General features: G+C 42.5%; 1 protein-coding gene across 1 annotated transcript in view; it reads right to left on the reverse strand.

Annotated features, from left to right (window-relative positions):
• AGBL1 (AGBL carboxypeptidase 1) overlaps positions 1-26994 on the reverse strand; it is a 465261-nt gene that overhangs the window by 66586 nt on the left and 371681 nt on the right. The gene's annotated exons all lie outside the window — the stretch shown is intronic.

Below are 26994 nucleotides of genomic sequence, written 5' to 3' on the forward strand. Positions count from 1 at the left end.
CTTCCCTGTACAAATGCTCAACCGGTGTTCAGCTGTTCTGCAAAACAGGGCTGGCCAACTCACAGGACCAGCCTTTCTCGTGAGTCTCCCAGTGCTGCTCACTCGGAAATACCTTCAGCAAGCTGGAGGATCAGAGAAGGCCCTTGGAAAAACTGGCAATTAATCCCTCAGGTTCCATCTTCCACTTCACCTAAATAGTGACTGTCCACACGAACCACACAAGTCAGCCACACTTCATTTAATGATGACTTTTAATACAAGTCACACATGGAAGTAGCTCCGTGCCAGTGTTTTCTAACCTCCATCCACTAGAGACGGCTTTGTCAGATGTGCTCATATCCCCTCCCTCCATGCCAAGGAGTGGATTTGCTCTCATTCTTTCTGTCCATCTTTACCATCACACTTTTTCCATCTTCTCATTTCCTTTAGACGAGAAAAGCAGCATAAGGACAGAGCATGTTTTATGTTCTGGTTGCAATGAGATGGAGATTGTCTTTAAAGCCTGGTGCCTGATGGATCTGAGCTGTCTCCTGCCATCCAAGCAAAATTAGAACACGGTCACCCATCATCTTACCAGCTGGCCATTTTTTGAAACTGGGGATATAAGTGGTCTTTTGAGCAGATACAAATTCATACAGCTGCCACTTCCTCCAGTCTTTCCTCTCTCTCTCATTTGCAAACCATGTTTGGGGGACATGGAAAGAGGCATGAAGCAAAATATTAGACATATATGTCACCTGTCAGGTTTTTTTTTTTTTTTGTGTGTGTGTGTATGATCTTACTAATCATAGCTTTGAGCATGCTAACACAGTGAAAATAATATCTAATGATAAATGTTATGGATAGTGAACCTCAAAAAGTATCTGTAAAGATCCATCTGCCTGGACATCTCTCTGAATCTTATCGAGCCATCTGAAGTTCTAGCATCTGTGAAAGCGTGCTGTCAGAGACAGACTGCCTCACGAGCAGAGGTGCGTGTGTAAGGGATTCTTTTTTTCCAGTGCTGGATGATCAGAAAGGACATTGATTTTCCAAATACACATTTTAAAAAATGTTCTCAACAAACAAAAGGTAAACTTGTAAATTGGAGTGGTTCAGTTGAAAGATTTATGGTGAACTAAAAACAAAGTTTCTTTTAGCTTTTGATATTTTTTTGGAAATATATCCCAAAATACTCATGCCTTTTTTTTTCTCTTCCAAACCCTTCACTTTCTTGAGTTAAAATGACTGACTGAATTGACCAACATTAATGAAATGTCTGGACTAAATTGATCAAGCTGTATTTACTGTTTAAGAAACAAACAAACAAACCTATACCCCCCCAAAAAAAACCACCTTTCATACAGAGATCCAACCCTTTCAGAAAAAACTTTCTGACGCCATCACAGTCTTACTGCTTTATTCAGATTGTCATTAAAATAACTAAGGTGAATGATTTGCCAAAATTTGCTCTAGTTTGGTTTGGGACATAAATAACTTCTTTGAATTTTTTATGTTGCCTGAACATTGCTGTCAGCTTTCACAAACCAGGCAGCATACCATCTTCCTTATTTAACAGAATTTTAGAAGAATTTTAATCAGCTTCTTAGAGCAGAATAAAGCAATTAATAGGGCAACATCAAAGACAAATTTTTAATAGGATCTGACCACTTAATTCCCTGTCTGGCTGCTAAGTATTGGTAAACCTAATCAGAGCTGGCAATAAATAAAATGTTTGTGACATCAGCAGTTCTGCCTGAACACTCAACATGGAAAAAGCAAGGCTCTTTATCAGCAGTGGAGACACTGGTATCTTGGGAACATGGGAGGCTTGCACAAGCATCCAGGAATTCAGTTCTTTATTCAGATCCTTGGCTAATATTCTCAGCACTTCTTAGTCTGCAGATCTTGGCTGAAAATCACATGCTAACATGCCCTTTGCTATTACCAGGGCAGGATATTGACTGTAGAGGTCTGAGTGGTAAACACCATGGAGACACCTTTGCCTTGGCATTTCTGCACTCTGCATGCAGAATGGGAGTGGGAGGAGCAGCAGCAATCAACATGTATATTTTAAGTTAACCACACTCCCCTCCGCCCCCCTTTTTGAATCAGAAAAGAGCCTTGCTTTAGAAGTTAAGTAAAAGGATTGGGGGAAAAAAATTAAGGAGATTCATAGTTTGTCCTTTCCCAGCCATTGAATTTCGGTATACCACTGGGGCAAACACTGCTGCAGTGTCAACACAGAAAAAAAAAAAATCTTGATGAGCAATACTTAAATAAGCCTATTGAAAGCAGAGCCTCCACATCATCACATTGCCTCATTCTTTGCTTACAATATGCAGACAGTTTAATGGTATCAGGTTTGTCCTGCTTTACCTACTGGTGCAAATGAGATTGCTGCTCAGATCAGGAATACCCAATTTCTTAACACAAGCACCTGACCGTGCTCCCCTTTGGCTTTCTGGCACCCGTAAGCAGAGGAAAACTGGAACCGCGTGGCAAGCACACTGCAGTGTGAACCAGCTAAAAGATGTCTATGTGGCAGGAGATGAGTCCCTTAGGGATAACTTCAGAGGTGTTCAGGAGGAGTTCTGCTAGGCAGAGGAAAAGATGGGACCATTTGGCCAACTTTCAGACATGTCTCTTCTCCCGTGGGTATGAACCGTGGGGAAGTGCTGGGTTTCTACAGCCTGCGAGCTCTGTGCCTGCCACCGCTCAGCCTTACTGGCACATCTCCGTGCCACACTCAGTGGCACAAGCTCCAGCCTGCCATCCCATTCACTTTGTGCAGCACTGACAAAAAAACTGGGCGAAACACCAACCTGGGTTGAAATCAGCTGGTGAACTTACCAGTGCCTGGGGGAAGAGCCCACCCAATCATCTTGGCAGTCAGCAAAGTCAGGAGCGGTTGGAGAATTATATTTGCTTTGCTCAAAACATGTTGCAATTTAATGAGAAAGAATTAGAAGCTTGATGTCACAAATACTACAGTTCCTTTACAGGCTGAAGGAAAAAGACTGGCAAAGGATAAGCAGAAATGCTCTCTACTGAAGTACATTTTATTTTCATTTTTTTTGCTAGGTACCTGTTAATTAGGATGAAAGTGGGAAACGCTATCTAACAAGGTTCCTGGGAGCAAACTGGAAAAAGCATTAATGAATTCAACATTACGAGATGGTTCCTAAGCAACAGAACATTTCAGCTGAATATTAACCCTAGTCACAAGGAGAGAAAAAAATGGTCTCAAGAATAACCTAAATGTCAGTGAATTAAGGCAATGTCCCTTCTGTGCAGAACTGCTATTGGACATCTTACGGCAAGCGTGGTTTGGGTAATGTTTGAACAAACTGGTGGCTGACAGTTTAATTTCCAGACTTTTTTGGGATTCATTTGCTGCTTTAGTATTACTCATAATTACGACTGTTTATAATAAAGCATCTTAGAAGATGAGGTAAATCGCAATGGAAAGACATAAATCCTGTAACATCAAATTTTATAGAAACATACTCCCATGAGTGTACCATCCATGAGTATAGACTAGCCACAGTGTCTCTTCAAGTTGAAAAGAGATGAACATTGCAAAATAGTGGTATAGAAGTTAGGTTTTGAGAGATGAGAGTACCAATGGGAGGATTATGTAGCTATTTGGCCAGCTAGTGTGTAGTTAGACGTGGCCAAAACATTGATCAGTACAAAAAGTGGGTTTGCATACCCCAAAATAGGTTATCACAGATGGTAAGTAGTAGCCAAGCAGCTGACTAAGGGGAAGAAATCATTAGGCCATGGAAGTTCAGATTTTTTCAATCACGTTATCATATTCCCAGACAAAAATCAAAAGTCCATCACTTCTGTGCCCAAGCAGGATTTAATTTCTTAAAGATATACAAAGGATAAAGCTTTCCATCCTTAAAATTATAACTCTTACCCTTTGAATATGCAGTGAAGTTTCTGAAGATGTACAAGTAAATTAATTTGTTTATGAAATAAAATTAATCATAAATTCAGTCCCTTCAAAGAAGAGCAGCATCTAAGATGATTTCCTCTTTGTTCCAAATGGTTTGAGAAGACTGGAAATACAAACTCACGTAAATCAAGAACTTGCAGCCTAGTTATATTTAAATAGATTAAGTTAATGACTGTATCTGAGCTTGTGTAATTTTATGGAGGTTACCAACATTCTTCTGGTCGACAAGCAAGGGAAATCTAGTTCAGAGCAAATGGGGAAAGTGTGAATGTTGGGACACTGGTATGTTTTGGCAGCTCTGCCAATGCAAATCAGGCAGTAAGTGCCAGTTGTCGGTGTTTGCCGGCAGCTATCTCAGAGCAGTGGTTTGCAACCTGCAAAGTCTATGGACTAGTTGTGCCCACGAAAGACAACCAAATCAAGCAAGTTCTTACAATGTGATATATTAAAAGCGGTTTTTAGTTTCTCTAGTATATGTGTAGACTTACAAAGACTGAAATTCAATATGAAAATCTGCCCTTAAAATGAATTTTAAAAAATACAATTTAAGGCAGATTCTATATAACTGCTAATCTGTAGCACTATTATCTAATAACAGTCTCCTTGGGTTTCTTTCCCAGTCTTGTATGACATTTCTGATAGTTAAGGGAAAACAGAGATAAAATTGAAAAGCTTTCCTAGACAAAAATGAAGTTAAAGTGGAGTTTAAATTGCATCATGTGTGTAATGTACAGGTGAAAACTTTTTGAAAGAGACTGCAATTAGCCCCCAAACCAAATCTTGCAAAACCTGGTTCAGATTCATTACGCTGAAAAGAAAAAAAAAATTTACATTCAAGTAGGAAAAGTAAAGGTGATAAGAGATCTCAACACTGTCTGCAGTGCTTATACTGGGGTGAGAATGTGTGAAACATAATTGAATGAGTTTTTAAAGACCAACACTTAGAAGGTGATGATATTGAGTATCTGTTAAGTGTAACCACTTTCTTATTTCATGGTGTGACAGTGGCCAGGCTAGGATGGCTCAGTGCTTCTTCACCTGACATCTGAGCACTGAAGCAAAAGAGCTTTGTCCATGATGGTCAAAAAGAACACAGCTAAAGGAGGATCTGCTTTGGGCTGCTGCATTTTTAATTTTCCTTTTTTTTTTTTTTTCTTTCTTTTTTTGCCTTGGCCCATTGAATCCATTTCCCCTCGTACCTTTTTCTCTAGGTATGCCTACACAGTGGAGAAGCAGTCCCCACCTAAAAATAACCTGGTTTTATTCAGTGCAAAGCATTAGCAACCTTGCATGCAGGGCTGGAGCAGGCACTCGGATCTAACGGGCTGCACGGCATCAGGCAGTGAGGGAGAAGGTGGTTCGGGTGAAGTAAAAGCCTCCGAAGGGCAGGCAAAGAAACACTGTGCATGACAGCGTGCACCACGCAGAAGGTTCTGCTTCACTAGGAACTGTTAATTGTCCTCCACGTGGAATTAACTCTCCACTCATCCCAACTACTACTGCTGCATCTAAATCTTCTCTTTAATGGGCTCTCAGGGAGCAAGCAGCGTGCAACCTGAACTGTGCTTGCCACTACATCAATCTTCCCCTCATCACTCTCACGCTATGCAGCAATTGAGAGGAACAAGCATCGAATAGAGCCACTTGCCCTGGCTGTAATTCCTGACCCTGAGCTGCTTCTCCAGTGCTCAGAGAGGGATTTTCTCAAAGAGGGAGGGTATTTTGGCAAGAGCATTTCCCACAGTGGAGAAAAACCTTGGGAATGGGCAAGAGGGAAGAAGGGATTCTGGGCTGGGCAACAGAAAACAAAAATGTCTATGGGAGGGCCAACAGAGAAAGCAGAGCGATCTGCAAGTTTTCAGGCAGGAGGCACCTCTTGATTTGGAAGGCTGATCTGATGCATTAGAGACATGCTTTGGCTGTAAGCAGTCTAGGATCAGATCTGCTTCTGTGTTTTCACAGTCTCCAGCACAATGGGATTGTGGAAATAAATAGGAATAAAAGTGGTTGGTTTGAGGAGGGAGCAAGATAAGGAGCTCATTGGGAAGACCAGGGCGGGTAGCCTTTATTTCCATGATCGCCTGGGGATCCTGACTTGAGAAAGAGAACTGGTTAATTATAACTGGTCAGGCATGCCATTCATTTGATCAGGGAGCTGAAGTGTGTGTACACAACTTCAGGAATCCAGTAATTGTTTGTAAGAAGCAAAGGGTCAAGGTGAACAATTCTCACCATGTGTTGAAGGCTTAAATTGATTCCCATAAAACTGCCAGCTAAATAGTCCAGCTGGCAAATATAAACTCATGAAACACTTTTGCAAACAAGAAAAAAAAAATCCATTGATAGATGATACTGTTTACATGGAATAAATTCTCCATCTCTGCTAAGAATAAGGGCTCATAGCTAAGCAACTGATTTCGCAAGAGAAGGGTGGGAAGTGAGCTCTTTTTCCCCCTGTGACCAAATTACATGCTTTCCATTCACACATCTAGGTGCAAGAATAACCTTTCTGCAGACATTATTTTTTTAAGAGTTTAATTAATATTTCTGTTTGCCTTGAGTAGTTCACAGAAACTGGGAGGCGGGGGGGGGGGGGGGGGGGGGGCGGGGGAAGGCAGTGTAGCAACACAGAAAAAAGAAAGAAAACCCCAGTGTTACTTTAACACTGACAACAAAAGTCACCCTTAGATGAATTAGTGATAAACTCCTGGGGAAGATTTCAGCTCCATATGGTGATATTTAATATTAGTCACGTAGAAACGGCCAAATCAACTCCATATCCCGCAGTACCTGCGGGACCTGGTCCTGCCTGTTTAGCATTCCACTGCGGCCACCGGTGAAACACTGCAATTGTCTCTCCTGGTATAAATAAATAACTCCAGAATGCCAAACAGAAAGGGGTGGGGATGGGAATGGGGATCAGGCTCTGCCTGAGCCAGAGGCAACTGCATGAGAAGGCGAGTGGCAGGTCAGTGACTGATTTAACGGTGCTAAAGAGCCCTGACAGAAAGAGCCTCCAACAAGTCCGTGTTGGTAGCACAGGTCCTGTCTGATGAAAACCAGGTATTCGAGGTGCTGTATGGGTTCACAGGCTCTGTGGCTCTGACCCACTTTTTCATTTCTGAATTCTTAGTTACAAGAGCACCTTTTCCTTCACATCAGAGAATAAGCCTAAGCCTCCAAGTCAGTGCATGCATGCAGATTTGGCTCACTGAGGCACAGGGCTCAGTGTGTTCATGCTTGAGCTTTGGGGTTTAGGCTGATCTCAATGGAGAAGACAAGGCAAGAACAAAGCTTGTCTGGGCTCTGCTCCATCCTGAACAGCTGTTCTTCAAAAGCCGCGTGTGAGAAACTTACTTTCTTTGAGGAATAAGCTTCCCTGTTTGTCTTTGCTCCCTGATGCTCACAGTACAACTACTAATCCTGGCCAAGCATCCTGTCTCTTGGAGCGTAACCCAAAAGCTGGAAGCATTTGACTCCGCTCAGCAGGAGTGACTGAATCATTTTTCTGCCTCTAATGGGACCACTACAAGCCCTCTCCAATTAGCCTTAAATCACCAGTACACCAAGAGCTGTTTTCAGGAACAGAATAGAAGGTGTGCTTAATCCATGCTTGTGTGCCATGTAGCACTGCTTCTCCCTCTTGAATGTGACGTTCACAGGAAAATAAATCAGTACAATCCTCTCCCAGCACCTGACCTGCTCACTTTGCATGAGTATGCACTGCTAGTATATAGGTTTTGCCACAGATTCACAAAGATGTTTTATTTAGGGCTTGTTTTTTTGCAAGCCCATCGACAGTGCATCCCTGATCTGTACACTCCAAAGCTCATAGCTGTGGAGAATTGTCCTGTTGACTTCCCAAGGTCCAATATTCACAGAAGACTCCAAGGCCATGGTAAGGTGGGAAACTCCTGGCATACAGTCTTTTTTAATGGATTTTTATCGTTTGTTTTCCTAAAGCGATAGAAGCGGTGAAGCAGCAGCCACCAGTGAAAATAAAGCCTCACATGCTTGGCAGCAGGCAAAAGCTGGGTCCTGACTGAGACAAATACCCTGGGCAATGGCTTCAGTAAGTTCCACCTTACTACCCTTACATGTGTGAACACCTCCACACACACCCCCAGCACAGATATATGGCCCGCATGCACTTACATGGTATTTATAAGCAGAGTTTTATTTCCCCTGCCCTAAGCCAACTTATTCTTTGGTTTCCTACTGCCCTGCAGTCCATCAAAGCCAGTTGCCATGGAAATGATTGTGATGGGCTTTCACAATGTCGTTGGCTGTCCACGGACATCAAGAGCTTTCTCTGCTGATCTGGAATCACCATCATAGCTTGTGGCTCGAGATGGTCATGTCACTGCTGGTACCTGTAAGCTCTCAGAGGTACAACCTGTGTTTCTAAGCATCATCAGGGTCTGAAGTCTGGCACAGTAGCTCCTATTTTTGAGCTAGCTGGAAATACCCAGCTTACTAAGAAACTGTAAGGTCCAGCCGCCTTTTTCTCACAGTCTGCTTGTCATTTGGTGAAGCGTGTTTAGCTAAGTGACCAGAGGAGCGAGGGGAAGGAGAAACTTTGCCTGTGGTGGGACTGCTAGAGAAAGCTCTAAAGCAAGAAACTGCAGGAAACTGCAAGGAAGTAGGAAACTGCAGGGGTATGAGAAGTGTGGGGTTTTTTTCTTTGTTTCAGCAGTGCTATCAGCCTAGGAAAATTGGAAGTGACCTAATCCTTTGCCCAAGCAGTACTTTTTTTCATTTCAGCGAAAGATGAGTTCCTTCTGCAGAGTGGCAACACACAAAAGCCCCTTTTTCACATTTGCCATAACAACTTTAGGGGGACTGAGATTAATGTATGACTTTCACTTTACAGAGTATCAGTAATTCTTCCATGGGCTGAGCACACTTTGCTGCCTCCCGAATACTCCCAGGAGCAGCAGAGCTAAGGCTTATTATTAGCATCATTTGTTATTATTATCTTCTCCCTAAACTATGGCTTTTTAGGAGACTTGCACAGGACACAGTCTGCTGCTAGGTCCCAGAGGTTCTTGCAAGCAAAAGATTTGCAGGAGCCGGAAAAATACCCCATGGTATTTTTCACTTGCATTTTTAAATTGTTTACTTCAGAAATGTATGAAAGCTGCCTCTAATCTATGCACAAATCATCCAAGCTACTTTCTAGCCCCCAAGTCTGGGTTGAAGTTCCTTGGAGTCACAATTAATAAAAGACCTTTTGTTTCCTCCAACCACTGCATGTTTTTGCTTTACTTTATGAAAACCAGAGAAAAAAAGTCACCACAGATTATTTAGGAGGGAAACACAGCAATTAAATGGTTCAATAGAAGGATAAGGGGCAGAGGGGGCTGCTGATGTTATCTGAAAATCTCAGACAGAATTAAGTCGACCAAGCACAGATTATTTTCCTTCCAATCCTGATTCATAGTTAGTAATTGGCACAAATAATCAATTGGAACCACGGCGCAAATACATACAACAGAGGGGCCTTGGTAAATGATTCTCTTCCATGAACTTATTACAGCTGATTAAAATCTTATCATTGATTTTTTTTTGAGCCATCCTGGGGAGACCAGACATGAGGTCAAACACACAATGGATAGGTGTATCATTAAATCTGGTCCTTCTAAGAGTTAAGAAGAAATGCCAAGAAGTTACATGGAAGTTTTAAACGCTCATCCTGAGATCTACCTGTTTCATAACGTTTCGTTTTGACAACAGCCATCCCCCTCACATCCCACACCCCAAACCAACGAGAGATTTAGTCACTGAGAAGAGAGCATTGTGCTAAATACCAGCTCACAACATTTCCAACCTGGGGAATGAAGTCAGGCTTATGTGACCACTTTCAAGCCCCTAAACCAAAAAGTTTGTTGTCAAGTCCTATTTCTTCCCCACCCGTGTTTTGGTCTCTTCACTCAAAAGCATGGACACAGGACCATTGGGAAGGGGTGTATGGCATCCTGGAAAGGAAAGGATGTTGCCTAGAGCAGGTTGTGAAGGAAGATTAGCCCAGATTTATCCAAGTCAATCAAATTACTCTAGCCTTTAACTGTAACCTCCTCTATAGTCAGTGAAAAGACCTCCAGGGAGCGATTTAGTTTGCTACCATCTGCCCCAGTTAGACATTAAACACTAAGTGAGGGCAATTTGAGCTTGCACACAGATTTGAGGAAGATGCTATTCAGACTATTAAAAAACCTCAGACACTACAGTCATTCTACCGAAATTTATGTGAGAGAAGTTTTTAGGTGTGGGTAACATAGCAAGAAGCCTCTTTGACATACATTTTGGATGCCTAGCTTGTGTGGCAGACAGTCCAAGTAAAGGCAAGGCACAGAGTAATGGAGCAATGTCAAAGCTTTAGCGAACTTTAGCCTTTTTCTATGACATGCTGAGCACAACATGTGAGCAACCAGATACCCTCAAGGGCCACTAAGTCACTGAGAATTGAAAGCACATCAAGCACAAGTTTGGATCAGGCCCGTTTTTCTACCTCCTAATCCACTCCACCTGGCAGAGCAAAACCCTCGCTGCGTGAGCGGATGGTCCATGCCTGTGAAGCCTGGAGGCACCTGCTGCTCCTGCTGTACCTTAGCAAACCGCTGCCTGGGAACTTGGGAGGGATCCAGGTCCCTGCAAGAACAGACAAGATGCTGCTTCATGTAAACCTCATTAGCATTTCTACTCTAAATCTTTTCAGCTCTACCATCCATATGTTTATCAGGGAAGAAAGGCAAGGCAAGGGAGAGAAGAAAGCAGCTAGCATCTTTTCTAAAATCATTGCACTCTCATTTTAACTTCCATTTCGTGCTGACTTCCCTCCCAGCCCCACCCCCCCACCCCCACCCCAAGTTTTTTCAAAACCTTCCTCCCACTTTCTTTCTTCTGTTCACTTGTCTTAGATCTTCATTAACTGTGCAAACCTGGAAATGTTTTCCCTTAGTAGAGACATCAGATTTAAAACAGTAACAAAAGCACAGCATCTTCTAATCCACTAGTGCTTTTACTGCCCCTTCATGAATGATTCTGGTTGAAACTCAAACCTCTCCGGATTGACTGATGGAAGAACCACGTGGGAAGAAAACAGACAATGAACTTGGATAGCAAAGGCTTCCCAGTGATTAGGAGAGGATGCATCAGCTTGAAGGGAGCTATTTAAACCACAGAGGCACTTCTTTGAACTCCCTGTTTTGGTAGATGTGACAGGTTCAGCTGGAGAGGAGGGACGGAGCTCACTACATTGCTAGGCAGGTGACTCTTCAGCGTTTGATGCTCATAATAATATTGCTCAAAGGTGGGCAAAAAAGGATGCTGTGAGCAGTGTGTCAGCACCCAAACAGCTTTTTCTGGAGAGGTAGTATGAAGAAATCTAGGAGATTCTCAGTGCTTCATTTCTGTTTTTCTTTTAAACAAAACCTTTTGAGGCCCCGTTTTGGAAGATGAACAGATTTTTCCTTTAAAGGTTAAACCAAAGCTAAAAAATGAAATGCAAATTGTTTCAATTCAACTCAAGTAAAATGGGTCATCTGATCTGGGAACATTTCCCTGTGCTGCCCATTTCCTCGGTTCAGCAAACAGCATGAAGATGGCAAGCAGTGCCCCAGCCAGGGCTGCTGCGGAGCCCCTCATCTCCCTTCAGCCAGAGAGGGAGCAGACTTTGAAATGCAGGTTTTCCTTCTGCAGACCAAATGATGACATCCAGGTCTCTCTGCTCAGCTTCTTCATCCACCACTAAACCAAGAAACATACTAGACCAGTCACATATTTCTGTGCAGGCAACTACAGAGCTCCACGGGGAGGACTGAGGCTTTCTCTGGTCTGGAGAAAAACTGGTTATTTTGCCAGACACATAGTTTGGGTTGTGGTTATTTTTCTTTGTGTGAGATCAGGTGGAACTTTCCTCTGATGTCAGCGAAGCTTTCCTGTCCCTGCTGGTGTGCTGCATGGTCTGCCTGATCGGCTCACCTAGAAGTTTGATGTAACAGCCACACCACTACTGGTAAATCTAGGACATGAGAGACATCCTCTGTCTCTCCTGCTGCCTTCTCTTGTGAAGATTAGCTATGGGTTTGGGTTTGTTTTGTTTTTTTTTCATTTTTCATTTCAGGTCACTGACGTGGGGCAGAGGGCGATGGGACATGTTATTTGACGGCAGGTACAGCAGCTGTTCTGCAAATATTTCTCAGACACGTGTCTCCTGTATGGCTGCCTCTGATGGAAAGGACAGGGTTCGCTGACTTGAAATGGTCCCTTCTAGTCCTATGCCTCAAACAGCTAAATAGTCCCTTACTGGTCTCAGAATTAAACCCCGCACCGCTCCTGGACTCTCCCATTCTCAGGGATGTTTGTGAAATGGGTCAGTGCAGTGCCACAGCTAACTGAAGCTTAAGCGGGCGGAATTTCTTCCTCCCACAAAGAACGTAGTTTAGAGTTAATTGAATCAGCAAAGGCCTTCAAATAGTTCCACAAGGGACTGGCTTCATTTTGGCCTTACAAAGCCAATCAAATCAGCAGAGAATCAGAAAAGCCAGTCAATGACTCACATTAGTTGTCTGAGAGCGCAATGGGAAAAAAAAAACCAAAATAAACCCAAACAAAACAGGAAGGCAAAATAAAAAAACCCAACCCAGACTGCAACTCTTAAAAAACTTGGCTCACGTCAGATATGGAAGACCAGATGAAAAATTGGCTCTGTGAATTGCATTATAGATTTTGAAGATGGGTCTGTTTCTGAGAGCCTGAGATTGAACGTCTGGTACATGCTGCTGAAGCTTACTGCAGCAGGGACCAGCCTGCACTGGGGAACGCTGGAGAGCACATGCGACAAGCCCAGGGCTGACTGCACAGATGTCAGAGGGTCTGTGCTCATGCACACTCTGCCCAGGGTACTGGATTTGCTGTATGTACTCAAGCCATTTGCTTCTTGCAAGTTAAACAAGTCAAGCATGTGCACAGCAGGCACATGAACATCAGCAGGTGGCCCCCAGGGCCCACCCTCAGACTGGAGAGGGCACCTGAACTTTGTAAAAGCATCATCATACATCCAGGAGTTTTTTCCAGAGCTAAAAGCAGGACTGCCTTCTTCAGTTTTTCAGTCACATATATTAACTGAGAGGCTTTGAATTTTGCAGGTGGGTGTCCATCCTTCTTCACAAAGGAGCACACAGAGCATCCTTCACCATTCCGGGCAAGTTACTGTGATACATAAATGTGGCATCAGTATCACACAACTGGTACAACATGCTTCACTGCAAATTTGCTCCCTCAGTTGCCATAGAAAAGGCACACCTCGGAGTGCTGCAGGCTGCAGTCATATGGTGTATTAAATCCTTGCAACTTCTCACCCCAGATGAGTACAAAACACCCGCCACAACCTGGCAATTCTAAGGCAGTGCTAGAAAATACAGTCAAAACAGAAAAGACCAATTAAGCCACCTGGTTCATTTCCCTGCCAGGCAAAGAATTAGGTTGGATTTGAGGCTCATATTTGCATCTTTTTCTAGTTTTTATTTTTAAATGAGTCTGTTATAGCAGGCACCAGACTGAGAGCTCATCCTTCATCCCAGTTTTTGTATGCTCTAGACTTAGATTTAGAGCTGGTAAATATTTTTTTTGAAGATCATTTACCGTGTCCTTTAAAAAAATGAGCTATATAAGGAAAAAAAAGAAATCATCATGAAAAGGATTAGTTTCGACGAATTTCTTTGTTCAAAATATTTCAAAAGATCTTTTGCACATGAGAGTTTTTTGGGTTGGCTCTTTGGTTTATTTGTTTGTGGGTTTTTATTATTTTTTGCCAAAAAGCCCTGGTTTTCATTACTTAGCTAGTGAGTTAGTAAGGGTAAAAAATAGATCACTGTGTGTAAGACAAGATGTTTCAGGCTCTTGCAACAAAATTTAAAAAATATCCAAACAAAAGATTTCTTTCAGATTTTGTCTCAAAAAACACATTGAGGTGTGATTTTTCCTCCAAAAATGTGGAACAGAAATACTTTTGAAGGACTTGAATTATTTTGTGGGACAACCCCCTAATTTTATAGTTGTACTACAAAAGCCCTGGAAAGTAAAAGATGAAAACAGAGCCCTGTATTGCACTTCTACAGCAACAAAAATAGTAGAAAGGGACAATCGTTATTTTATTTTACTTTATTGGTAAGAATTGGCTATGCTAATTTTGATGGAATAAATGGGCACAAAAGATCAAAGATAGTAACATATCCAAAGCAAGCAAAACACTAAAAATTCCTGAATGAACTTCAGAAGCTTTCTTTTTTTGTTTGTTAGAGTTTAGTAAGCAATGACAAACTCTAGTGGCAAGCAATCACAATTAAAAATCATTTAATACTTTTACTAAATATGCAAAACAGTGAAGAAATCTCCACAAAGAGTCTTTGTAGTGTAGAAAATCATGCAAAACTTGCATTTTAAAAGATCTCTGATTCCCTATTTCTTTAGCAACAGCTTCAGTTGTGTAAGATAACCCCTTTAGTCAATCTTTTAGATAGATTTAAAGGTAGCATTTATGGGGAAAGGAATAAAGCATTGTGAAACTCGTGTTCTTGCCCCTGTTTTTAGAGCCAAGATTTTTTCCTTAAAAACAAAACGAGATCAGCCAGATGAGGAAATGTGATGCAAGAGAAAAGAGCAAGAAAGATAGCAAATAATGAGACCTCAGTGCTGGAAAAGGGCAGCTGAAATCTTGGTCACCTTAACCTCTCAGAATCTGGGCAAAATCCTACCACTGCTGGATTTTTAAGATACTGGTTTTGGCTGCCTTTGTATTCATTGTTGTTTTGTGATGTTCTCGCACAGATGCAATTTTGGTTTAAGCTTTTTTTTTTTTTTTTTTTTTTTTTTTTAAAACAAGGCAAAGCAAAGGTAGGGATAGGTTGGAGAAGAAATAAGGGGAAAGAAGAAAAAGGGAAAAGAACAAACCCAGCTCTGCTGGCAGCATTGCCAGCTGTTTGGCAGAGGTTGCGGAGACAGCACTGTTACTTGGTGCTATCTCTAGAGCTCATTGCAGTGATTTTTTTCTCCCTAAGCAAGATGGCAAAAGCCTGGCTCACCACAGTGACCAGAAGAACCTGTGGCCTCAGCATCTGCAGTGGTAAAGCTTGTTTCATCTATGCTCCTCTTTTTCTTCTAATGTTGTACAAAGGATCCTCAAGGATAGAGACAAGGCAGCCTAACCTCTCACCACACAGTCATCCAGCAGATGAGGAAAAACTAGGAATAAAACAGTTGTTTCCTGTCTCCCAGGTGAATTCCCTGCCCATTGGGATACACCACAAACTCTACAAATCCAGGATATCCCCATCACCACTCCCACAGCTTTGGAAAAGAGTCATGGTCAAGACAGTTCAAGCCTTCCTGTTCTACCTTTCACTTGTCACTTCTCATTCGGGTGATGAAGTAATCTGATTAGGTGAGTTGGGAATTATCAAGATTCACTCACTATCTGCATTTTCACATCACAGGCAAAGGCAGAGATTGCCAGCAAACTGTGAAATGCCTGCTGAGAGCCCAGTTCAATTCCCGTGCTCCCAATTTTAATTCTGAAATCAAAAGATCTGAACCGTCTTCTTGCTCTATTCAAAACTCCGCCTGTCTTCAAGCTTCTGCGAGAGCCCTTTTTCCCCAGCAGTATTCTGCCTGACCTAACCACACTCTCAGGTGTCTGTCTTTCCTCTCCCTTCACCATGATAGAGCTAGACTGGTGCTCTTCAGCTGGATCATTATAGTTATTAATTATATGTACAAGTAATAGAGATTTTTGTGACGGACTAGAAAATCACCCAGACATACACATAAATATCCTGCAAGTGGAGATGCTCCTGCTCTGAGGGGGAGAAATCACTGATGCAGACGTGGTGCATTGGAAGGGCTGGCTGGGTAACCTAATCAGCGCCACAGATCTCAGCAGAGTACATCTACATTAATGAATGCCCGAATGGACAAAAGGTGGGACAGAGAGCTCAGTTTATTACGTCTGCTTTCAACTGCAATGTCTTTCTGGCCTCAGTTCTATGTAATCATGTTTCTCAGCACATGCTGTGCTCCATGTGCCTTCAAGCATGTGGTCTGTAAGATCTTGAAGGAGGAGATGGATCAGACCTCGCATGTATGTCATGCATGACCTACTCGTTGGCTGATGCCGGCCACCTGCAAAATTATGTCACAGAAAGGACTTGGCTTTATGGATGGTCTCCTAGGAATGGTCATTGCCTATTACTTATGTATCTTGGAACAGAGAAGCAGGAAACTCAGGGAGTGGGAAGAGGGCACAGGGATGGGAGGATCAATTTTTCAGCTCAATCACAGCAGTCAGTTTATGCTGTCATAATTAAAAAGGAAAATAAAGAAGCAGTAACATGGCACCGAATCCTCATTGCCTTGCTGGAAGGGGAACTGCAGCCACTCCTTTGCTACACAAACTGCTTCATCTAAGCCAAGAGTTTAGCACTTCTGGCTGGGGGACAGGGTGGGGGATGTTTTTGGTAGTGCTGACTTGATCCTGAGCAGTGTAAACCATATGTGATTCATATATCACAAGCATTAAGAACACTTCTCTCTCTTTACCTCCTCCTTTTTCCTCTTTGCAGGTGAGCAGAGAAGATGCATGCTCCAGGTTTCAACCAAAGCATTTGTGTTCTAGGGAGATTTTTATTTTTGTTGTTTAATCCTCAAACAGGAAGAAATACTAATCCCAGAAACTGGGATGGAGATATGTGTCAGAGGGAGCAGAGAAAGCGTGCTGACTGAGGCTCTGTGTGGTGAGCAGCATGGACACTGCCACACAGCAAGAGTATTTCAGACGCAAAGATAATTACTACTGGACTCACAGCCAAAAAAAAGAATAAATGCAAGCAAACAAACAAAAAAAAACACCCAGAAAAAAACCAACCCCACACCAAAACATTAAACAACTGGATTTCACAGGGGAAGGGGTACTTTTCTGGGAAGGTCTCTCGGCAGACATTTTTCTCCAAGTCAGTGCTATTCTCAGAAAACCATGTGGTTTTTTTCAGTACAACAGTGCTGCTGAGCTACAGAAGTCAAAACAGACAGTAGAAGAGACAGTATTTTGCTCTGCAAGCAGAACGATATTATCAATGAGAATTGTGTTTGCAATGAAAGACCATCACTTGTCCAGTGACTGGAACTCTCCACTGACACTTCAGGAGACGCACACATTCTTCTTGGCTTTATTGCACAGCCTTGGAAAAGCTGCTTTACCTTCTTGCTCTTTTCTAACTTCCGCCAGCATAAACCCTTGGTGTCTTTGAATATTGACTCTCTGTTATCATAAATGGAAAAGTTTCTTGAACAACACAGCTGCATGCATGAGAAGGACTTTCTGTAATTATTGTGGTAGGGGAAAAAAAAAGAATTAATTCTTCGAAAGTGCTCGATGTCTTGCTATCGATTGGAGGTTTTGGTTTGGCTTCTGAAAAACAAATTGAAGAATGAATTCCACCTTTATTTTTGGCTGGATTTTGCTTTATTACATCTCTTGATTTCAAATTAGTCTGCTTTGATAAGTCAGTTGAGGTTTCTTTGCTTCCCAACATAAATCGGATCAGGACATTTCTGACTACTATACCAGATTTTCAGGAGCTGGCATTCAAGCAACACTGCTATAAGCTCTAGTTGAAACTTACTGGCAGTAAAACTCAAAATTTGTGGAAAACATAAGAAGTGGATGATGAGAACTTGTTTAAAAGCTTGAATAAATATTCACCAGGGAAAACAAAAAGGCTGTGCTGCTTTCATAGAGCTAATATTAATTTACTGATTTCTTGATTAAAATGAAAATGGAAAAGTGATTCCCAGCAGGTCCTTCTTTTCTTGCTAAGTTAATAGCAGGGATGCCGTTACACTGAAAATGATACATTTGATGCTAAAACCTAGAAATGTGCTCATTTCTTCAATTCATTCACCCAGTGAGGCTCAGGGATGTTCCACTTAGTTAGGACAACATTCCTGCATTTGTTAGATTGAAAGAGGAGGACAGAAAGAACAACCCATCATTACATTCCTAAACAACTGGCTGTTAACTGGAGCCCAGGAGTCTGATGCTATGAAATGAACCTGAATGGGCAACACAACAGCAATCCAGTATCGCTACTGGTCAGCCACTGTGAGTTACAGAGTGCGAGCAGAGAGTAAAAGTGACTTGGGAAAGACAGAGCAATGTGGGATCTCTAACTTCACAGAAAGAAAGAAGCCACCATAAGCAAAAGATAGATTCTTGATCAAAGCACAGGAAAGATTACTTGTTTAAATACGTTCTTTACCATGATCTCAGTTCAGGCAAAGACAGAAGCTCTGGGAGGTGTTCCTGGGCGCTTGGAGCCCAGCGGTGATTCCTTTCAGTGGGATCTCTGAGACATCTGTTTGGTCTGGCAGAGGTCTTTTTGCGTCTCTGTGGTGTTTACCAGCTCATGTTGACATTTGATGTTAATAGTAATTGCAGATGCTCAAAGATTTGTGTCCTTCACAAAGATTCGATACTATTTATTGCTTCTACTGTCATTTTGCCCTTGCTGTTGCTCCTTCTTGGTTGAAGCAAGTTAGTGAAGATAAAGTCAAGAAGTTTTTTCACAAGGACCCCGATACCTGGTGGGAAGACTCATGAGGTTGAAAGGGGAAAGATCCAGCTGCAAAAAAATCATGTCCAAAATGCCTTAAGACACCTGTAGGATGTGCTGCCTGGCATTTGGCTAACAGTTTCAAAAAGTTGAAGGTGTCCACTGGGTCCTGGATATACCTGCCAGCCTCTGCTGCCCTTGGGCACCTAGCATGCCACAGCTATGTTCAGATATCTGGTTTTGTCTCAAAATGTCGGTGGCTTTCTATCAGTTATGTAAGGGGGACATTTACTTTCAAAAGAAAATTTAATCCCTGAGCCAAGAAACTTGAAGACAAAAGGTCTGATGAGGTACAGCTGAAGTGTGCAATAGTTTTGGCAAGTGCCCAGTCCAACTTGGTTATCACCAGTCAGCAGAGCCTTGACTGTTCCATATCAAAGAATGATCCTTTCTGGGCTGCCAAAATGACACGAAGCTGATAGACAAGTCCCGCTTGTTATACACCACAGCTCAGTGGTGGCCACACACTCTGTAAGTACCCAAGAGAAACCCAGACTTTGCAGCTGAGTTACAGTACAGATCCTCACAGTACAAGGTAGCAACCATCATGTGTAGCTCTGAATCAGCTGTCTTTGGAGAGCTGAATGCACTTGAAAAGGCCGCTGCTACCAGCTGCACTTCTCTAAGGTGAATTCTGCATTTAGCATGCAATTAATTTTCCCTTGCATGAATGAAAGGGACGTTGGATTCCTCAGGGACAAACATCCCTGTGAGCTTGGCAACCGGGCAAGAGATGTTTCTCATCACAGATTCTGGCAGGGAGGGTGTTTCATTTTAAATATTTTTAAATACTAACCAGGATAAACATTTTTTGTTGGATTCCAGAACTCCTCAGGGAGAAAGTCCCTGTTGTAGGAAATGTGCAAGTAGTGAAATTCCAACAACAACACAGAGCCGATTGTGTTACTTGTGTTCCTGTTGTGCCTCCAAAATCAATGCAACGTTAAGCAGTCAAAAGCCATTATAAGGCTTGATCTGTTTAGCTGGATGCATAATGCACTCGGACTTATGGTCAGGTCTGCTCTGTTCCCAATAACTAGAATCAAATGAAAGTTTAGCTTGCAGAAGAATGTGACTTGAACCATGTGTGCAAGTTGGCTGTAGGGGCAGTGTTTGGGTATAAGCCATGATTATCCTAGTGTCAAAACTTCCCAGCCTGGAGAACAGATTCAGTAGGTCCAGACAAGTAGAGTGTGATGCAATACGAAGGCAGTGCTAAGGATCAGGAGCATAGCACTAAATAACTAAATAACATTATAGCGCATAATAGTATAGACACAGACTACAAGGCTGTAGAAGAGCAGGGCAACTTTTAAGACATAGCATTGTGAAACACAAAATTAATACTAACCCTACTATGACTGAAGAAGAAATCATTCCCAGAAGAGAAAAAGCAGTAAGAATAACACTACAACCTGTCCTGGCATTGTGGTTCCAAGGTGATCACCAGCTTTTGGATTGGGAAGTTACCTGAGGAAGGAACATGTTCGTACTCCCTGCCCCAAAAGGGAGTGAAAAAGCCAAATGGTATCTGAAGGGGCTACAGGACACCCAAAGGAAGAAGATATGACAATTAAGTATAGTATTCATACCAAGACCCAGTGCTATTAAAGTTGCGATTGTTTGGGACCACTGCAAAACAGTTGCACAGACCCCTCAGAGGAGTGACTGAACAACAAGCTCCTGGCAAACAGATCACCCTTGGCCTGTCTGGTCATGGTTCTTTTCTTATTTTGCACTTGTAGAAAAACAGAAGCCTGATCTGAGGGTACTGTTCAGGGCTTGCCATGGTAAGAGGCAGCAGATGGAAGGATAGGGAAACTGCTGATCTTGTGCTGCACCCAGGCTGAGGATACCCTGGGACTCCAGGGGTAAACCCATACCTTTGCATGAAAAATGCACAAATAAACCCCTAAAGGAATAAAACCAGAGAGAGTCTGATTTTCTGAAAGGGCCCTTTAAATGATCCCACTTGTGAGTTCTATGTGCACAGAGCCAACATAGTTGATAAAGTGATGGATTATTGGATCAAGCCTGGCAAACATCTGGAAAACCCAGACCAGCGAGCTGGAAGACTTGCTTTGCCACATCCTAGAACACCATCCAGGCTTTGATCACACACAGATCTGTTGGGTTTGGGCATTGCTTTCCCCCACAAAAGAGCCGAGGAGCAGCGCAGTGGAACACTTGCACTTTGCAAGGGGAGCTCTGAGAGCAGGAGCTGATGGAGGGAGGCAGCTCACTCGACTCAGTGCAGAGCTCAACAGCAAATTCAGGCTCCAAAGAGCATGTGAAATTTGCAGTTCGCTGCAAGCGTTTTTGCTGATTGTGTCACACCCAGTTTCCCAAGGAGGAGGCAGGGGAACTCAGTCTTATTTGCATGAGTTTCACATCCCTCTCCTTGGCTGAGAACACACTGTGCTATTCGATGGACAGCTCCTTTCTGATTCACTGCTCTAATTATGTTTTACAGCCGGAATATGGTACTTATGTCAAAGCTGATGGGTAAAATTCTACTGAGAAGCAACAACGTTTTGTAGCACTCTCCTGTTGTTCATTTCCATGGCTTCCCTTCATTTTTTTCCCCTCAAGGCTCATTTTCCAGGCACTAGTCATTCTAGAGAGAGATGTTCTCACCTCCTTGATGCTTTCTTTTGACTAACAGCCATATTCTTTTTTTTTTATTTGTTTATTTATTGTACATATGCAGGCATATGGTGACAGAAAGGGAAAATAAGTAGAACAGGTTTATGATTTGTCTAAAGTAGCTGGTAAAGAGCTGTAATATCTGTCTTCAGGTAGACCTCCACAGTGACAATAATCCTTTTGCACAAGAAAGTAAGACCATACAGGTTTGGAGATATGTGTACAGCTTTCCAAGACTAATTCAGGCCCCTGTGCTAAATGGAACTGCCGCTGGTATGAGCTCTTATCCCCACATGCAGAACTTCACCTGGACCACACGTCAAGGGAGAATAGTTATCAGTCAGCTTCCCCTCTCGTCACAGACAAAAGCCACCAGCTAGAGCCGGGCAGTTATCTCTTAGTCCCAGCCATCACTGGAGGGACAATCCCAAATTTAGGGCATCTACTCACTCTGTTTTGACTTGTTTACTGCTCCTGAGAGGCTCAAAGAAGCCATCCCTCGATTGCAAATCTGGCCTAATTGTTCCTTATGCAACCAGCTCACAGCACTATGCAGCCCTTCCTGAGGGAGAAGGGCTGGTGCCATTCACCCCCACCCTGTGGAAGAGAGGAAGAGGCTATTTCCGAGGTGACAGTCACAGACAGCACGGGACTCCAGAGCACCAGTGCTGCTGGGCTTCGCTTCACGCCATTTTCCTTGTCTCCCCTTATTTTCTTCAGCTCAGCCAATGCTGGAGCCGTTCCCAGGGCTCGATTATTCCCTGGCTATTTCATGCTGTAAACTACAGCAGGATGCCACACCATTACGTACAGCCAGACAGATCTAGTGTTTCTGTGCGTGCTTGGCAGGTACAGAGGGGAGAGGGAGGGGAGAACATTTACTGCTGCAAGAGCAGCGGGATCACAGCTTGGGTAAGGGGGGGCGGCGGGGAAGAAACCCAAACATGATCTCTCATTTAACTGCGCTAAATGACAAATTGCTTACAGGCAAGGCTGCCCACTGGGGAAACCAACACGAAAATGATTGTGTCTCATTTTCTAGAGGCTGCTGACCAAAGGAGGAAGGGGAAGAAGGTGCATTTGAAATGCTGGTCAGGTGCTTTATGGTGCTCGACCACAGATATTTTCTCCATTTTCTCAAGAACATTTGGTATAACATTATTCTTAGTCCTTGGCAACATTCAAATGAAAAGAAAAAGCTCAGGTGACTGTTTCAAAGGTAATTTTCTTTCATTGCTTAACTCCAAATACTGCTTCAGCAGAGCTCAAGGTACAGATGGTTTCCTTTTCTTTTTCTTCTTCTTATTTTTTTCTAAACTTAAACTTGCCAAACTTAGGGTTCAGAGATCTGTCTTTTCACACTGCACCTGCTGACGGTCCAATCACCTACACTGTGCCGGAACAGTACTTTTGCATCACCCCTTCCCTGCCAAAAAACACATTCTGCTGTTGCTAAGGAAATCTTGTACCCAAATCTTGGCAAGGGAAAATAAATGCTTAATTTAAACAACAACAACAACAACAACAAAAAAACCCCCAACAACCCACCCCCCTCAAAAACAAACAAAAAAACCCCCACCACCAACAAAAAACTTTTCATTCCTTTGCTGTACCATACAGTGCCTATTCATAAAACATAAGCTTCATTTTCTTAGAATTACAGAATAATCTAGGTTGGGAGGGACTTCTGGAGGTCACCTAGTACAAGTGCCTGCAGAGCTAACTTCAAAACAAGTTCAGGCTGCTGAAGCTCTTTTGTAGTCACATCTTGAAAGCCCCAGGGATGAAGAGCCACACCTTCCTGGGCCCCTGATTCTGTTCTTCAGAAAACTCATATCACATTTTTTTCCTTATATACAGTCAGAAATTCCTTTGCCACAACTTGCATCCACCAGCTCTTGTCCATTTATTATGCACCTCTGAGAAGAGTTTGGCTCTATCTTTTCTGTAGTCTCCCTTTAAAAGTTCGATTCACTCACTAGCTGGTCACTGTGCTGAAGCAAGAATCTCCCAGCCTCACATATGTGGGTCTGCTCTGCCCTCCCCTTCTCAGGTACCTCATCCTGCTCGCATTTTCTTCCCAATTTTTGCCTTTATCTTTGCCTGAGATGACCCATCCCACACATCCCAGCATGACCAGGCTGAGCAAGTCTATCATGGAGAAGATGAGAAGGAAAGATGCATGAGACAGATCTGAACAAAACATCAACACAGGTGCCCAGACAAGGGAAATAGTCTCTGTGGCTTCCTCATACCCATCTGAACGCTCACTTGGGACAGACTGGCTGCTGACTATTTTTCAAACATCAAGAAAATCATCATTTTTCCCATTTCACTGGCTCAGCTTTGTTCCACTTCACATACACATATTTTATCCAAAAAAAAAAAAAAAAAAAAAAAGACATGTCAGATCAATAATGAATCCAAATTCAGCAACAATCTAACCTTTTCATCCCGAGAGTGAAAAAACACTTGATAGAATTAACATACACTAATTAATATATATTTTAGTGTCAGAAACGGTGTTAGATAAGTTTTGATTATATTTCTGTGCTTGATCTTTGCATTTCAGTTTCAGGATGCTTCATGTTGTGTTTTTATTCTTTTCCTCTTACTCATCCTGATCAATAAATTTCTAAATTCTGGCGTAGCTCTAAGCGGGCCAAAATCTCTGCACTTGACAACTCAGAAACACCTTGAGCTTTCTGGAATTGTACAATGACAGAGTCATGTTAACAGCTTTGAGTCTATTTTCCAGCCAAATTTCAGATAACCTTTAAATAGTCTTACAGAGGGATTTCTCCAGAGACTATCAGGCCAGATTTGTACTTAGAGATCATTTTGTTCCCTGAATAAACTGAGGTGACCAAGAGGTGACATTTCAACAATGGCAACTGTTCTTATTTCTGCAGTAATACACTTCGATAGAGCTTGGTCTGGGATGTACTAATGCATTCCCCAGACACATCAGGAATAAAGAGCTCATAACAGCCGTTGATACTGAGGTGGGCTAAACCTGACTTCATGGCCTAAATTCTGAAAGGAGCTCTACAGTTTCATCATCCTTACACTGTTTCATCATCCTATTGTATTTGTTTGTATATGTAATTGAGTATCAACAGGAGGAGAAAAAAAATGCCAAAGGGAACAGGCTGTTGCTCTTTCTGTCAAAAATGTTTTAAAATGGTTCATTAAATAAGATAAATTGTTTTCTCATTACTATTCAAACGAGTAAATAATGCATTTTTCAAGAACACTTTATTAATTAAAAATGTTTATGTCTTTACTGAACAGAGTGCAGCAACTCTTTCTAATATCAAAGATGTTGTTATTCCTCTTGTGTTGTCATTTGCCTATTAAATTATGACTGAACAAACCCAAAATGTTAAATATTTACCCCTAGAGTCAAACTTAACCTACAGAACCATACAGGGACCAGCTCTCCATGCCTGGCATCCAGGCTATTGACTCGCTTGAAGAAGCAAGGTTGATACCTTGCAGTACTTGTACCTTTTGGCCTGAAAAAAAAAATACCAACATGAGAAAAGCAAAAATACCACAAGAATCAGGGAGATTCTAACAAGCATTCGGGGTTGAGCATGTACCTGAAAAGGTTCCTAGCTCACATTCAGAATAAACTGCAAGAATAGTTTTTGAGTGTGTGTGTGAATTTAGAAAACTAATATTGATTCTCACTATTTGCACCAGGTTTGATTGGAGGGATGGTTGGGGTATTTCTGTAGAAGCAGGACTGAGACACCAGCTGGAAGACTAGATTGCAGTTGCACCTGAAAGGACTTCAATTTTAACCTCCTGCACGCAATCCCAATATTTGCTATGCAAAGCCACGTGGCAGTGCTGTGACAAGATGGGGTAAGAGGATGTGTGTGGCACTGATGGAAATGACTTTGGGGATGGAACCAACATTTATGACTTTTCCTCCTAATGACTTGCTCTTCAGAAACGTATCTGTCACCTTTCCTGTGGGAAATGGAAGTTTCTCAGTTGTCTCACACAAAACACAACCCTTTCTAACCCACGTGACATTTAGACCAAAGGCTGTGGAAGCGCTTACATCAAAAAATGGTGGAGTACTACTCTGTTAGAGAAGTGAGAAAGACATCATTCCTAATGCTGTTCTTTGTTCCATGGCCAAGCCCTGCAGAAATAAAAACAGCTCCTTCTGACTTCTGAAGCAAACAGCCATCTCTTCCCCTCGCAGGAGACGTTAAGCATTGCTGACTCAACTGTTGAGAAATAAATGGTCTTTTATTAAGGGAACTTCTGGTTTATGTATGTTTGCTGCTTTTAATACAACATTCCAGTAAGAGGTTTTCCCTGTCCTCCCTGGGTGATAAATTCCTTCTCCTAGCTGGACCCAACATGCCTCTTTTTAAAAGATCTGATGTTCTATTTCTCTAAAGGTCTGAAGTTTATGACATTTCATGACTGCCATCACTTGCATCCAGCACACTGATAGGATTCAAGGCAGCGTTAAGCTGCTAGGCTGAGGTACAGGGCTCTTTCTGCTGCACCCCAGAAGGCACTGCCCCACAGCCAGGCTGCAGCTGGTGTGTATCTGGCTGTAAACTAGTTTCAATGGCTAAATAGAATGGCAGCACTTTCTGTTGCACATCTACAGAGTCTTTGGACATCCCTTTGGCATTTTTATGACAGGAAAAGATGACAGAAGGATTCAGGTTGGTACATGCGCAGGAGCCAGTCTGATGTTTGCCTTGGAGATGTCTGGAGTTGATGTTTCCGTTGTTCATAAATGCCTTGTGGCAGGAGGCGCGGACTCATGGCCAAATTTGAAGTCTGACCCCAGCACAGCTCAGACTTTGTTCCACAAGAAGGAAATGTCCTGCCTTGTCAGTGTCTCAAAGGTGCCACTCAGCCCAGTATTCATTGCAAACAGTGATCCAGGCAAGTCACACGCAAAAGTGGGATGTCATTGCTGCTCCTGGAAGGAGCAGGAAGCTGGGAGCATCTCCTAGACCATGCTAGTCCTGAGCTCCTCTGGGTCCTGGATCACAAATGTTCCTCTTCGATTGATGGTCTGACACTCATTTCAAAATACAGGATAGAAAATGGATACCCTCGTCTTATTGCTGTGATCCTTGATATAGGTTGGCACTCAGTAAAGCAACGGAGAGATTGAGACGTGAGGTAAATAATACATTCCTAAGTAAGACAAAAATGTAGTCTTAAAATTTCACAGCCTAGCCTTTTCTACTTCTCTCCAAAATGAACAAAGGGACAAATCCATAATCTGAGTTTTGGAGCTCCCACTTGACTATTCCTCCTGAAGTAAGCATGTGAGGTGAGCAGGGGAGGCAGTGTCATTAAATGGAAGAAATGAACTAGGCAACACAGTTACTCTGAAGTTACAGCACTTTGGTTTCTCAGAGCTGATTGCTTGAATGCTTTTTTTTTTTTTGTATGAAAAGCTTTTTCATGAGGCACAGCTTCATTTCCAAAATGTTAACAAAGCTAAGGCCCCAGGAGCAGGCAAGAAAATTAGAAACGTTTGAAAGCATAGGAAAATAATCCCTTTCGATTTTCAGGAGAGAAATGCAGGGAGCTGCAGCAGTGTACATCACCCTGCTGAGGGGACCCAGGGCTTTGCAGATGGGAAAAGGGGCAAAACCAGCCCAAGCCACATGCAGGCAATAAGTAATTGTCAATGTGTTATTATCTGATGATCGTCGACTTCAGATTCTTAACAGCAAA

Source organism: Falco punctatus (genome assembly GCF_963210335.1).
Source record: "Falco punctatus genome assembly, chromosome: 7".
Lineage (NCBI taxonomy): Eukaryota > Metazoa > Chordata > Aves > Falconiformes > Falconidae > Falco > Falco punctatus.